We start from the raw sequence: 13,497 nt of genomic DNA, 5'->3' as shown, positions 1-13,497 counted from the left end.
CATTTCAGCCACCACCTCAGCTAAGGGTCCACTGAGCTGCGGCCTCAGCTCTACCATGTATTTGTCTGTAGAGATACTGTACCCAAGGCAGGCCCTTTTGAAGTTTTCTAAGAAGGCCTCAGTATCATTGCCTGCCTTGTAGGTGGGGAACCTCCCGGTTGTGAAGCAGTACCTGGAGAAGGATTGCTAGGGTTTGTTAGTATATTCTGCTGAGCCTTTGCCTTCTCCATCTCCAGTGCATGCTTCCTCTCTTTTTCCCTTTTCCTCCAATTCTTTTCCCCTTGCCTCCATAGCTCTCCTGTGGGCAGGCTCTTGGGTTTTTTCTGCCTCTTTCGCTGCCTCCAGTTCTCTCCTGTGGGCAGCCTCCCTTTCCTCCTCAGCATGCTTCCATTCTTTTTCCTTTACCTCCATAGCTTTCCTGTGGGCAGCCTCTTTGGCTTTTTCTGCCTTGGATTCTGTCATCTTAGCCTCTCTGTTTTTAACTAACTTTACACCAGAGAGTTAAAAAAACCCAAAAAACTGGCTTGTAAAATTTTTGTGCTGTAATGTGATACCTATGTTCTCTGATAACTATTCTCAGCCTACAGAAAAATCCTTTGTCTCCAAGCAAATAGACAGAAAACCCTCTAGTTGCTCTTAGCTAAAAAAAAAAAAACAACCTCTTCAGTCTGTGAAAAACTTGTGAATTTCCCTGCAGGAGGTTAACTACCCTGCCTTCAGGTAGAGAAAACTCCAGCTCAAAAAGAATGATCCCTTTTGTTATGCCTGCTGCTCTGGCCCCCAAGCAGAGACAGAAAAACTCTAATTGCTTTCAGGTTGAAACCTGCTTTCAAGCAGCCCAAAGAAAAAAAAATGTCCTTTTAAAATCCTACTGTGCTTCTGGTTCAAAATGATCCCCCAAAAATCTCAAATTAATCCCACTGCTCTGCCACCATGTCAAGGTTCCTTCCCCACTTTGAACTCTAGGGTACAGATGTGGGGACCTGCATGAAAGACCCCCTAAGCTTATTCTTACCAGCTTAAGTTAAAAACTTCCTCAAGGTACAAACTTTGCCTTCTCCTTGAATCTTATACTCGCACCACCAAGCGTGTTAAACAAAGAACAGGGAAAGAGCCCACTTGGAGACGTCTTCCCCCAAAATATCCCCCCAAGCCCTACACCCCCTTTCCTAGGGAAGGCTTGATAAGAATCCTCACCAATTTGTATAGGTGAACACAGACCCAAACCCTTGGATCGTAAGAACAATGAAAAAGCAATCAGGGTCTTAAAAGAAGAATTTTAATTAAAGAAAAGGTAAAAGAATCACCTCTGTAAAATCAGGATGGTAAATACCTTACAGGGTAATCAGATTCAAAACACAGAGAAACCCTCTAGGCAAACCCTTAAGTTACAAAAAGACACAAAAACAAGAATATACATTCCATTCAGCACAGCTATTTTATCAGCCATTAAACAAAAGGATATCTAACGCATTTCTAGCTAGATTACTTTCTAACTTATCAGGAGTTGCAAGGCTGCATTCCTGATCTGTTCCCGGCAAAAGCATCACACAGACAGACCCTTTGTCCCTCCCCCCACCCCGGCCCCGCTCCAGCTTTGGAAGTAATTTGTCTCCTCATTGATCATTTTGATCAGGTGCCAGTGAGGTTATCCTAGCTTCTTAACCCTTTACAGGTGAAAAGGTTTTGCCTCTTGCCAGGAGGGATTTTATAGTTCTGTATTCAGAAAGGTGGTTACCCTTCCCTTTATACTTATGACAATGTTGAATGATAAATGTTTTAGGTACTCTTCAAATAAAATGGAAGCAAAATTAATAACTATGGAAATAAATTCTGAGAGAATAGTAAAACTGCTTTCCAAATATGTTGCATATGAGTGTGCTGTTGCTTTCTCATGGAAACATAATTTATTTGATATATGTTATTACTAGCATGTCTTTAAATATAAAACTTTACTCAAAGAAGATAAGTACAGTTAACAAGGAATTAGATTGGTAGATGCTAGTTTGAAAGCTCAAAATGCGCTATGGGAAAATATTTTTTATTATCACAGATGCCTTTGCAATGACTGCAGGGGAAATTAAATGATATTTGTTGACATCAAAAGGGCTATAATTAACACCTAGAAGTGCTAAAGAAAATTATATAAGTACTCATTTTCTTCTATTGCATCAGATACCTAGGACTTTTTCTGGTAAATAACTTTTGCATTTCCCCTGGTAACTCATGCATACAGTCATTAAAAATAGCTTACTAAATAGCATGGCATCCCAGGAACCCCAGGTGACACAGGAGGAGAGCAGCCACCTCTTCCAGGGTTATCATCATCTTCCTCCCCGGATGAGGTGGTGGCAGGCACCTCAGGGGCCCCAGCCTTAGAGGACTGCAGGGTTTTGCAGCAATTGTTGTGGTGGGTAGTCCAGAGCCTGGGGATCCAGGTGGTGGAAGTGGTAGAGAACACCAATCCAATGGTGGACATCCTCACCCCCTCTAGGCCTGACCACATTGCCCTGCCTTTAATTAAAACAAACCTTTTGGCAGACCCCAGCCTCGTTCCCCCTATGGCTAAGCAAAATGAGAGATGCTATTTTGTAGCCATGAGAAGAAGCTCCTATTTTGTAGCCATGAGAAGAAGCTCCTGGCTACAAGTCATTGGTCTGCCCTATGAGGTCCAACAGATCATTCAAGGCCTCCCCTTTGAGGGTTCAGCTCTTTTTTCGGAAAAGACCGATAAGAAAGTTCATAGTCTAAAGGACTCGAGATCTACCCTCAAATCGCTGGGCCTCCAGACTCAGCAGAAGCACTTCAGGCCACAGCCTCCTCCACGTTTCTACCAGTCACAGAACTTACAGGATGGTTCCCAGAGGAGAAACAGGAGTGGCAGGAAGAGACCACACTAGCCCTCAGGCCAAGGTTCTGGCCATCCCAAGTCATTTTTGAGCAAGAAGCAGGCCTTTTTAAGGTGTGCTTGAGGACACACCAATGCCACAACTGGATCCTTACCTTACCTTCTTGTCCTAACTATCCCCTTTCTACCCTGCACGGTCCCGTATTACATTGGGCTGCTGGGTGCTCCTCACGGTAGAATTGGGATATTCCATCCAATTCTCAGCCCTCCCCGCCCTTCCACCCCCCTTCCCCATCCCTCTTCAGGGATCCTTCTTATCCAGAAGGTGCACTTGCTCCTATCGCTGGGGGCAGTGGAAGAGGTTCATCAGAAGCTGAAGGGCCAGGGCTTCTATTCCCAGTATTTCTTAATACCAAAAGCCAAAGGCAGCCTCAGGCCCATCTTAGACCTGCGTGATCTCAACAGGTTCATGAAGAAACTGAAATTCCGTATGGTCTCTTTGGCCTCCATTATCCCTTCCATGGATCCAGGGGATTGGTATGCCGCACTGGACTTGAAGGATGCGTACTTTCATATAGCGATCACACCATCTCACAGAAGGTACCTCAGGTTTGTGGTCAACCACACCCATTACCAGTTCACAGTCCTCCTGTTCAGCCTGTCAGCGGTGCCTTGACTGTTTACCAGGTGCACGGCAGTCATGACCACATTTCTGCACATGTGGCTCACGGGCCACTCCAAAGTTCAAGGGGAGGCACAAGTCGACTTCATAAGAATGACATTCGATGAACAGGGCCTTCTCCTGAATGTGGCAAAATCAATGCTCTGGTGGAATCCCTGGTTCAGTGGATAGAATTTATAGGGGCAGTACTGGACTCAACACAGGCCTGGGCATACCTCCTAGAATTGAGATTCTGAGCCCTAGACAATATCATTCAAAGTCTCAGATAATTCCCTACCACTCCAGCAAGGAATTGCCTGAAACTCCTGGGACATATGGCCCTTCGTACCTATGTGCTGCAACACGCTAAGCTCAGACTCTGGCCACTCCAATCGTGGTTAGCCTCGGTGTATTGGCTGGTTCAGGACAATTTGGATAGGGTCATCACTCTACCTCGCCTGGTCCTCGACTCCCTCCTGTGGTGGCTTGATCTGCAGGTAGTGTGTGCAGGAGTCCCCTTCACCAAACCTCAGTCATCCCTCTCACTAGTGATGCATGCTTCAGCCTTGGGATGGCATGCACATCTGGGAGACCTCAGGACTCAGTCTCTGGTCTCAGGCAGAACTCGTGCTCCACATCAATGTCAAAGAACTGAGAGTGGTCCTTCTAGCATGTCAGACCTTCCAAGCTCATCTGGAAGGGAAACGTGTATCGGTAATGACAGACAATACTACCGCAATGTTTTACATAAACAAATGGGGGTGCATGAGCCTCTCCCCTTTGCCAAGAAGCCCTCAATCTGTGGGACTTGTGTAGCTCATTTGATACACCTGGAAGCATTGTACCTACTTGGAGTACAGAACGAGTTGGTGGACTCTCTCAGCAGGTCGTTCCATGGCCATGAGTGGCCTCTGTGCCCGAATGCCGTGAACTTTATCTTCCAACAGTGGAGGTTTCCCCAAATAGACCTGTTCACCACACGACACAACAGGAAGTGCCAGCAGTTATGCTCCTTCCTGAATCACAGGCCGTCTCCATCGCGGACATGTTCCTCCTTCCTTGGGGGGGATCACGTCCTCTACGCATTTCCTCCTATCCCTGTCATTCACAAGATGTTCCTCAAAGTTCAGAGGGTCGAGGCCTCAGTGATATTGACAGCTCCAGCCTGTCCCCATCAACACTGGTACACATCTCTCTTGGAAATGTCAGTGGAAGCCCCAATCACCTTGCCATTCGTCCTGGGCTTGATAACTCAGGATCATAGTGTTCTCCAGCACCTGCACCTTGAGTCGTTGCACCTCATTGCATGGAAGCTCCATGACTGAACCTGATGGAGCTCCTTTCTTTGGACCCGGTCAGACAAGTCCTCCTGGGCAGTAGGAAGCCCTTCGCCAGGGCTACGTAGCTGGCCAAATGGAAGAGATTTTTGATCTGGTCAGCGCAACACCACCCGTCTCCGACACTCATGTCCATACCTTTTATACTGGACGACCTTTTCCACCTTAACCAGCAGGGACTGTCCATGTCATTAATAAAGGTCCACTCGACCGCCATTTCTGCCTTCCATCCAGGCACAGAGGGCTGGTTAGTCTTTGCCAACCCTATGGTCACCCATTTCCTGAAAGGTCTCGATAGGTTGTACCCACACATCTGACAGCCAGTCCCAGCCTGGGATCTGAATCTGGTCCTCTCCAGACTAATGGGACCACCATTTGAACCACTGGTGACATGTTCTCTATTGTACCTCTCATACAAGGTGGCATTTATGGTAGTGATAATGTCAGCCAGGAGGGTGTCTGAGCTCAAGGCCTTAACATCAGAGCCCCCTTACGCGGTGTTCTGTAAGGACAAGGTTCAACTCAGGCCATATCCAGCTTTCCTCTCTAAAGTTGTTTCCCAATTTCACATCAACCAGGAGGACATCCTCCTCCCAGTTTTTTATCCTAAGCCACACTCAAGCGGCAGGGAACAGAGGCTTTACTCATTGGACATTTGCAGGGCATTAGCCTTTTACGTTGAGCAAATGACACCATTCCATAAGTCAATTCAACTGTTTGTTGCCATAGCAGACAGGATGAAGAGGCTTCCAGTCTCCTCACAACCTGGCAGAAGTGCCTGCCCCTTCACTCACAGCACACTCTACCATGGCGCAGGCTTTGTCAGCAGTGTTCCAGGGGCAGGCTCCGACCCAGGAAATATGCAGAGCGGTGATGTGGTTCTCGATACTTACTTTTACATCACATTACGCAATCACCCAACAGGCCAGAGACGGTGCAGCCTTAGGTCGAGTGGTGCTCCAATCAGCAAATATTTGAACTCTGACCCCGCCTCCACATCCTAAAGATTGCCAAATCGTTGTGGCAGACCTCCTCTTCAATTCCACCTACTTCTAAGAAGGCGGAAAAGAAGCATTGCATTCCTGGTTTTGAATATCTGTAAACACACCCTCCATCGGCATCACTGGTCATGTCCGCTGTTAATGAAAAGGACAGGCAGGACTGAGTCAGTGGTATGCCAAGAGACTGGACTTATTTGGCAGACAGATTTATTCGATGGCCAGCCTGCAATTTCGGATGTCTAACCACCAGGACCTGTTAGGCAGATTCAATTTTAATCTGAGGGAGTCCCTTAACAAATTCAAGGAGGCCCTCCCACAGGACCAAGCCCAGGAGTTTGCCACTTTAGTGGACAAAGGCACAGCGATGGCAAGGGTACCCTTCAAATGGCCTGGGATGCTACTGACTCAGTGGCCAGGGTGGTTGACTCCGTGGTGGCCATGAGGTACAACTCCTGGTTGCAGTCCTTTGGGTTATCCCAGGAGATGCAGGCCACTATACTGGACCTCCCGTTTGAGGGGGTGGGGCTCTTCTCTGAGTTCACAGTCTGAAGACTCCATGGCCTTAAAGACTCCCGTGCCACCTTCCTCTCCTTGGGCCTTCATACTCCTCAGCAGGCAAGGAAGAAGTTCTGCCCTCCACATCCACAGTCTAGGTATTTGGGGACTCCATGGCTGAGCACCTACAGGAGACAGGATAGAGACAAGGCATATAAACTGTGACACTCATCTTCCCATTTGCCTGCTCAGCATGGCCCTTCCAGGAACCAAGGAGGCCAGAAGCAGTCATTTTGAGGGTGCGCTTGAGGACAACGTCCCTGTCACTTCCCAGATCCACTCCTCCCATTCTTTCCTTGACTGCCTCCGCCCCTTCCGGTCGGCCTGATCTCAGCTGACTTCAAACCGTTGGGTGCTCAAAGTAATATCCTCAGGTTTACACCGGGCAGTTTGTGGCCGATTGTCCCTCTCTACTACTCCCCTTCCCCGTTGCTCTTCAGAGACTCTTCTCACAAGCAACTCCTCGTCCAACAGGTTGAGAACATCTTGCGCGTGGGGGTGGTGGAGGAGGACCCTCAAGACATGAAAGGAAAGGGGTTCTACTCCCGCTACTTCCTAATCCAGGAATCAAAAGGGGGTCTCAGACCCATTTTGGACCTGTATCATCTCAACAAGTCCCTCAAAATGTTGAAGTTTCTCATGGTCTCCCTGGCCTCCATCATCCCCTCACTGGATCTGGGAGACTGATATGCTGCACTCGACTTGAAGGATGCGTGTTTCCATTTTCGCAGGTGTCATAAATATAAAGGGAAGGGTAACCACCTTTTTGTATACAGAACTATAAAATCCCTCCTGGCCAGAGGCAAAACCCTTTCACCTGTAAAGAGTTAAGAAGCTAGGATAACCTTGCTGGCACCTGACCAAAATGACCAATGAGGAGACAAGTTACTTTCAAAGCAGGAGCGGGGGGGAGGGTGGGGTGGGACAAAGGGTCTGTCTGTCTGTGTGATGCTTTTGCTAAGACCAGTTCAGGAATGCTCTTCAGAACTCTTGTTAAATTAGTAAGCAATCTAGCTAGAAATGCATTAGATTTTCTTTTGTTTAATGGCTGGTAAAATAGCTGTGCTGAATGGAATGTATATTCTTGTTTTTGTGTCTTTTTGTAACTTAAGGGTTTGCCTAGAGAGATTCTCTATGTTTTCAATCTGATTACCCTGTAAGGTATTTACCATCCTGATTTTACAGAGGTTATTCTTTTACTTTTTCTTTAATTAAAATTTTTCTTTTAAGACCCTGATTGCTTTTCATTGTTCTTAAGATCCAAGGGTTTGGGTCTGTGTTCACCTGTGCAAATTGGTGAGGATTTTTATCAAGCCTTCCCCAGGAAAAGGGGTGTAGGCCTTGGGGGGATATTTTGGGAGGAAGATGTCTCCAAGTGGGCTCTTTCCCTGTTCTTTGTTTAACACACTTAGTGGTGGCAGCACAGGGTTCAAGGACAAGGCAAAGTTTGTACCTTGAGGAAGTTTTTAACCTAAGCTGGTAAGAATAAGCTTAGGGGGTCTTTCATGCAGGTCCCCACATCTGTACCCTAGAGTTCAGAGTGGGGAAGGAACCTTGACAGCAGGGCATAGGCACTTCCTTTGTTTTACACTGGGCAAGCATGATTTCCAATGCACAACATTTCCATTCGGTCTCTTGTCAGCCCCAAAAGCATTCACGAAGTTCATAGCATCAGTGGCTGCTTAACTGAGGTGCCGGGGTATTCAAATTTACCCCTGCCTCAACAACTGGCTAATAAAGGGTTGGTCCTGGGATCAGGTGCGGCAGCATCTCAATCTGGTTTGTTCCACCTGTCATGACCTGTGGCTGTTAATAAATGAGAAAAAGTCTACCTTAATCCCAGTACAATGCATAGAATTCATTGGAGAGATCCTCGACTCTACTCAAGCTAGAGTCTTCCTCTCCAAGGCTCAGTTCCAAGCTATGGCAGACCTCATATCATGCATGCAAACCCACCCTCTTACCACTGCTCATATGTGCCTCTCCTAGAGGTGAGGAACTCCCCAGGTGGATCTGTTTGCATCCAGAAAGAACAGGAAATGTCACGTTTTCTGCTCAATTCAGGGATCGACAGAGGCTCCCTGTCAGACACTTTTCTGTTCCTGTGGTCAGGGACTCTGTTCTACACCTTCCCTCCAGTGCTGCCGATTCAGAGCCCTCATGAAAATAAAATAGGACAGGGCAGAGGTAATCCTCATAGCACTGGTGTGGCCGTGCCACGCTGCTGGACCTCTCAGTGGCTGCTCTGTTACAGCTGCACTCAGGCTGGACCTGCTGTCCCAAAACCATGGCAGTCTTCTGCATCCAAACCTGGCAGTGCTGCACCTGACTACTTGGCTGCTGCATGGTTAAATGTGGAGGAGCAGGAGTCCTCAGCTGCTGTCCAGCAGGTCCTGTTGGTCAGCAGAAAGCCCTTCACCAAAACAACCTATCTGGCCAAACGGAAGTGGTTTGCTTGTTGGACCTTGGATAAAGGTATTCAGCCCAAGTGGGCCTTGCTGCAGTTGATCCTGGACTATTTGCATCCCAAGCTCCAAGACCTGTGCCTTTCATCTATCAAGATCCACTTGGCTGCTATTTCAGCCTTCCATCCACTGCTCGAGGGTCAGTCCATTTTCACCCAGGACATGACTGCCAGGTTCCTCCAGGGCCTAGAGAGCCTCTACCTGCATGTCAGGGACCCCATTCTAGCATGGGACCTGAATCTTGTTCTGTCACAGCTCACAGGACCCCCCTTTGAGCCTCTGGCTTCCTGCTCTCTCCTCCTGTCCTGGAAGGTCGTGTTCCTAGTTGTGATAACGTCCACCCACTGGGTCTCTGAGATTAGGGTGCTTACCTTGGAACTACCCTATACGGTCTTCTACAAAGACAAAGTCCAGCTGCAGCGCATCCAGCTTTCCCGCCCAAGGGAAATGGCCCCAGATGTGTAGACTAGCCCTTAGAAGAGTTTCCATTCAAGATAGACAAGGGATAGAGGCACATGGCCGGGAGAGGGCAGACTCCTCTACACTTCCATTTGCAGCATAGGGGGCTCTGAAAGGTGTGAAGTGACTCATTCTCCTCAATGAGATGTTCTCAGCTGAATGAGAACACCCCAAGGAGATGAATACAAACTGAAACAATAGCTCAGACCTGCAAACTGCTCCATTCATTTTACTGGATGTTCCCTTCCCCCTCCTTGAGCACTTTAGAGAGCCTGTGATAGATGTGAAATATACCCATTCTCAGCTCCCCACTCAAAGGAGCAGGATTTCTCCAGATCCTAGCTTATATGAGGGATAGTGATGGCGGCCTCAGACCCTCCCAAAAGCATGAGAGAAGATAGGGAGGGGGTGTTCAACTCCAGGCAAGGGGACCCCCAAATCCTGGTTCACACATGGGGAGCTGCAGGAAGATTTTAGACACCCAGAGGGGCAAGGTGTCAGATGTGCAGTGCAGGAAGGGGTATTCAGAGCCCCCTAGATCTGAGTGTGTACACTCACAGGAGGGGAGAATTTGGAGAGGACAGGTACCCCTCTCCCTAGTCTTCCTAAGCCCTGCCACTCAATCCATGTTCCCCTTCCCAGTATCCCACCCCTTCACTCCCCCAAGTCTCCATTCACCTCTTTCACCTCTTCTGCCACCAGTCCCTATTTATCCACCTCCTCATAATCCCACTTCAGCCCCCAAACCCTCTCCTCCTATTTCCCCATATTTCCACGCTCTAATTACCTCTCCCTGGAAGCATTCACATGTCTAATTTCCCCCCAAAGATTTTGGGCTACACTAGCAGTACTGTGGGGTGCAGGAGGGTTGGGATGCACTGAAAATATTGCAAACAAATTGTGTTGGGGAAGAACCCAAGCAGGAGCTATTAGTGACCAATGTTTTGACCCCAAAGTCTGAGGGGGGATTGTTTATGGGATTTATTACCACCAGAACAGTACGTGTATTTCTCTGAAGTGACCAATGTCTCAAATAAGGGGAACAGGAAGAGGTTTCCAATGTGCCTGCAATGTATCACTGTATCAGACGGCATTCAGTGCAAGCTGCTCAATTTTTGTGAAGATAGTCATGAATCTGCAAAAGGCATTCATTGTACTGTAACGACCTATCTAGAGAAACACCAGCTTAGTGTTAATTGCATTAATGTGAACTATGCCAACACAATTCGGTGTAGCAGTTGTTCTGTACTGAAAATGACCGCATTTCGAAGGCAAACTGCCCTGCACACATAGCCCACGTTACTTGCAAAAATGTGTAAGCAGAGTTTGGATGAGCTCTCCCCTGACCTCTAGTGGTGAGCTATGGAAAGACTTCAGAAGCTGATCTTGTTTGCATAGACACACCCATCCTGCCTAGGTGCTCAGCATGGTGGGATTGCTTGCCCAAATGATCACTTGTGGCTGGTGTTGGATCCCCAGTCTCCTTGTTTGTTGGGGTACGAGTAATAAAGTGTTATCCTTGTTGTGTGATCTGAGGGCAGCAGAACTGTACCTGGCATACCCCAACGGAGGGACTCACCCTCAACAGAGCAGCATGTGCTAGGTAGGGGACATGGGTTCCAAAGCCCAATGAATGGGGAGAGGTGTTTGGTGGTGTGGGTGTTGTTTAAGGGTCCCAGATACCATTTAACCCTTCCTCTCTTCATGATATAATAAAAGATCTAATTTAGACTCAATATAGAGTCTTGTTACATGCTGCAGAGCTGAAATTACTGATACCTAGGTCTAATACTTACTTTGGGACAGTGTTTCTATTGCAAGAGACTGGACAGTGTGCATTAGCAGTAAGGCTCCCCCACTAACAGCTGAAATTACAGAGAGCTGTGTTAAGTGTGTGGGGGGGTCCTCAAGACATCTTGGAGAGTGAGCAACTGGTGGAGAGGCCTGGCAAGTGGCCAGCAGAGTAGCTGGTGGAGGGGGCCAGAGCAGAGCCCTGCAGAGTCAGGCCAATTGGCTGTTGGAGTGATGAGCTAGTGCCTGACCAGTGCAGTGTGTAAGCTGCCTTCTTACTCCCCCTCCCACCTAGGGTGGGAGGTAAATTCTGCAGATGAATCTCTAAACTCTGGGGCTGCACTGGCGAAAGACAGCAACTGTGAGTGGGGTCAGAGAAGGGACAGGTATGTTAAAGGGATTTTTGCATTGCTGGACTTTAAGACCCTGAGGGAAAAAGGACACTCCTTTCATTTATTACAAAGCCAAACAACTGATGGGAAAACTACAACAAGAAGCAAAGGTAATGCATGACTTCATGAAGTTTTAGGACTATATGCTTTTGTACATTGATAAATGGTTTAATTTCTCTACTGACACTCAGTGATGAAGCTGAAACCCATGTGTCTCTGCAAGAAGCTTAGTTTCTCAGAGCTTGAGGATGTAACAGATGCATTCAAAATGAGGGAAATCCTAACATGGACCAGTTCTAGAAGGAATACTGCACCAGTCAGTCATCAAGAAATGACATTTCTAAATCTATCAGTGAACATGGATGTATATGTTTCAGAAGTGTGGAAAAGAAAACTTTTAAATCTTGCTCTAAATGATGTAATTTGTATTTAATGTACTGGAATCAAATGCACTTGTAGAGAGAATTTTTTTATGAATGAGGAATAAATGGTCTCATACAGATGGTTCCATACAGATGCAACATAGATTTAATTAAAAGCCAGCTCAAAGTTTACATAACTTTGTAGGATAACTGGAAGTGTTTCTTCATTTCTGTACAAGATGGGTATTTCTTCCTGCTTTTTGCAGCACTCAGAAACTACCACTTGTGAATGTAGCAGAGTACTGCTTATTACTGATAGTATCTGGAAGAGGGGTGGGGCATGGGTGCTAAGAAAACACTTATTTTTGAAATACAATGTTGGCAACCCTAGTTCCAAGTGTCTCTCCCCTGCTGGGGTAGTCCTTGACAAAAAGGGGGGAACTTAACTCAAATCAACTGAGTTCATATGAGTAGGTGAGATGGAAATGCCACGCTCTCAGGGTGTATCTGCAGCATGTCTTCCCTTCCCTCAGGGAGGGACCTTCGTGCAGTTGTTGTAGGGAGAGATCCTGCTTTCCCTCAGCTCTTTTCTCAGGAGCTGCAGGTTTGTTATACCAATAAAATAAAAACCAGCAGGATCTTAAAGGGGAAAAGACAAAATGCCACGTTTGTTTTGAATATAGAAAGAATCATAGCTATAACATTCCATTCAATTTCATATTTATTCACACATTCATTCATACGCACACACAGGTTCTGCTAGGTTGTTATTATAGTTGCCAGCCTTAGAGTTGCTCATGCCAAGCCACTGGCCAGGTGGCCTGGACATGAGGAGGGAGCAGGGCCTTGTCAGATGCTCATCTGATGCTCCTGGAAGTTGGTTTGCAGAATCAGACCCCAAAGTCCATTTTTATAGGAATTTCTTCCTATGCCAGTCTATGGGAATTGCTTCATCATGCTGTTGCTGAATCAATCAGCAGATGGCACATTCCTGACAGCTCCATGCTGCCAGATGTTCTTGTTCTTTGGTTCTCCCATACTTGAGGCTGTTGGGTGGATTCCAATCTGTTTGTCTCCACTCTGCGCATTCTTTGGCCGATCAATACTGAACTCCTAGGCTGGCACTTCCGTGATCATTCATTTATTATTCACACCAAGCATCCATCCACATACATCCTCTCTATTTTAATCACAATTGTTAAAGCGTTAACTACAATAAAAGGGCAGGGAGTCTCTGTGTGCTGTTTCTGTTAAAGTATTGCTTTGAGAACAGACTCGGTTTTAGGATGTATTGACAATTAGCAGCTTGCAAATTTCACAGAGAGAGGGAGAAACAGTAAAAATAAGAGACCAAGAGACCTCTTAATTAGTAATTCCCCATAATTTAAATTCCAGGGTATCAAACTCATTTGTGATTTTAATACAGAACTTGTTTAATATGATCCAACATAAAAGGTTTGCCTCCAAGTGAGCTGTTGTGCTCCTTTTTGACTTCTTGTCTGGTCTGTGCCTCTGTTGTAGGGTTGGTGGGGCAGGACAGGCTGAGCCTAGAGCAGCACATTAATCCCTGGTTGCCCAGTGTGGGGTTTATATAACCCCATCACAGAATCCCAGAAAGAAGGTTAA

At 46.8% G+C, this 13,497-nt stretch overlaps 1 protein-coding gene across 5 annotated transcripts in view; it reads left to right on the top strand.

The window, feature by feature from the left end:
• The first annotated feature begins 11,360 nt into the window (after positions 1 to 11,360).
• Positions 11,361 to 13,497, top strand: part of LOC311517189 (uncharacterized protein) — a 123,623-nt gene continuing 121,486 nt past the window's right edge. For all 5 annotated transcript variants that reach the window (XR_014710627.1, XR_014710628.1, XR_014710629.1 and 2 more), the window contains exon 1: positions 11,361 to 11,619. The gene's annotated coding sequence lies outside the window, so the exon portion shown is untranslated. The remainder of the gene's footprint in view (positions 11,620 to 13,497) is intronic.

Source organism: Lepidochelys olivacea, assembly GCF_965140295.1.
Source record: "Lepidochelys olivacea isolate rLepOli2 genome assembly, chromosome: 1".
NCBI classification, from domain to species: domain Eukaryota; kingdom Metazoa; phylum Chordata; order Testudines; family Cheloniidae; genus Lepidochelys; species Lepidochelys olivacea.
The sequence above is the reverse complement of the archived record's forward strand: the minus strand, read 5'-3'. Positions and strand labels throughout refer to the sequence as shown.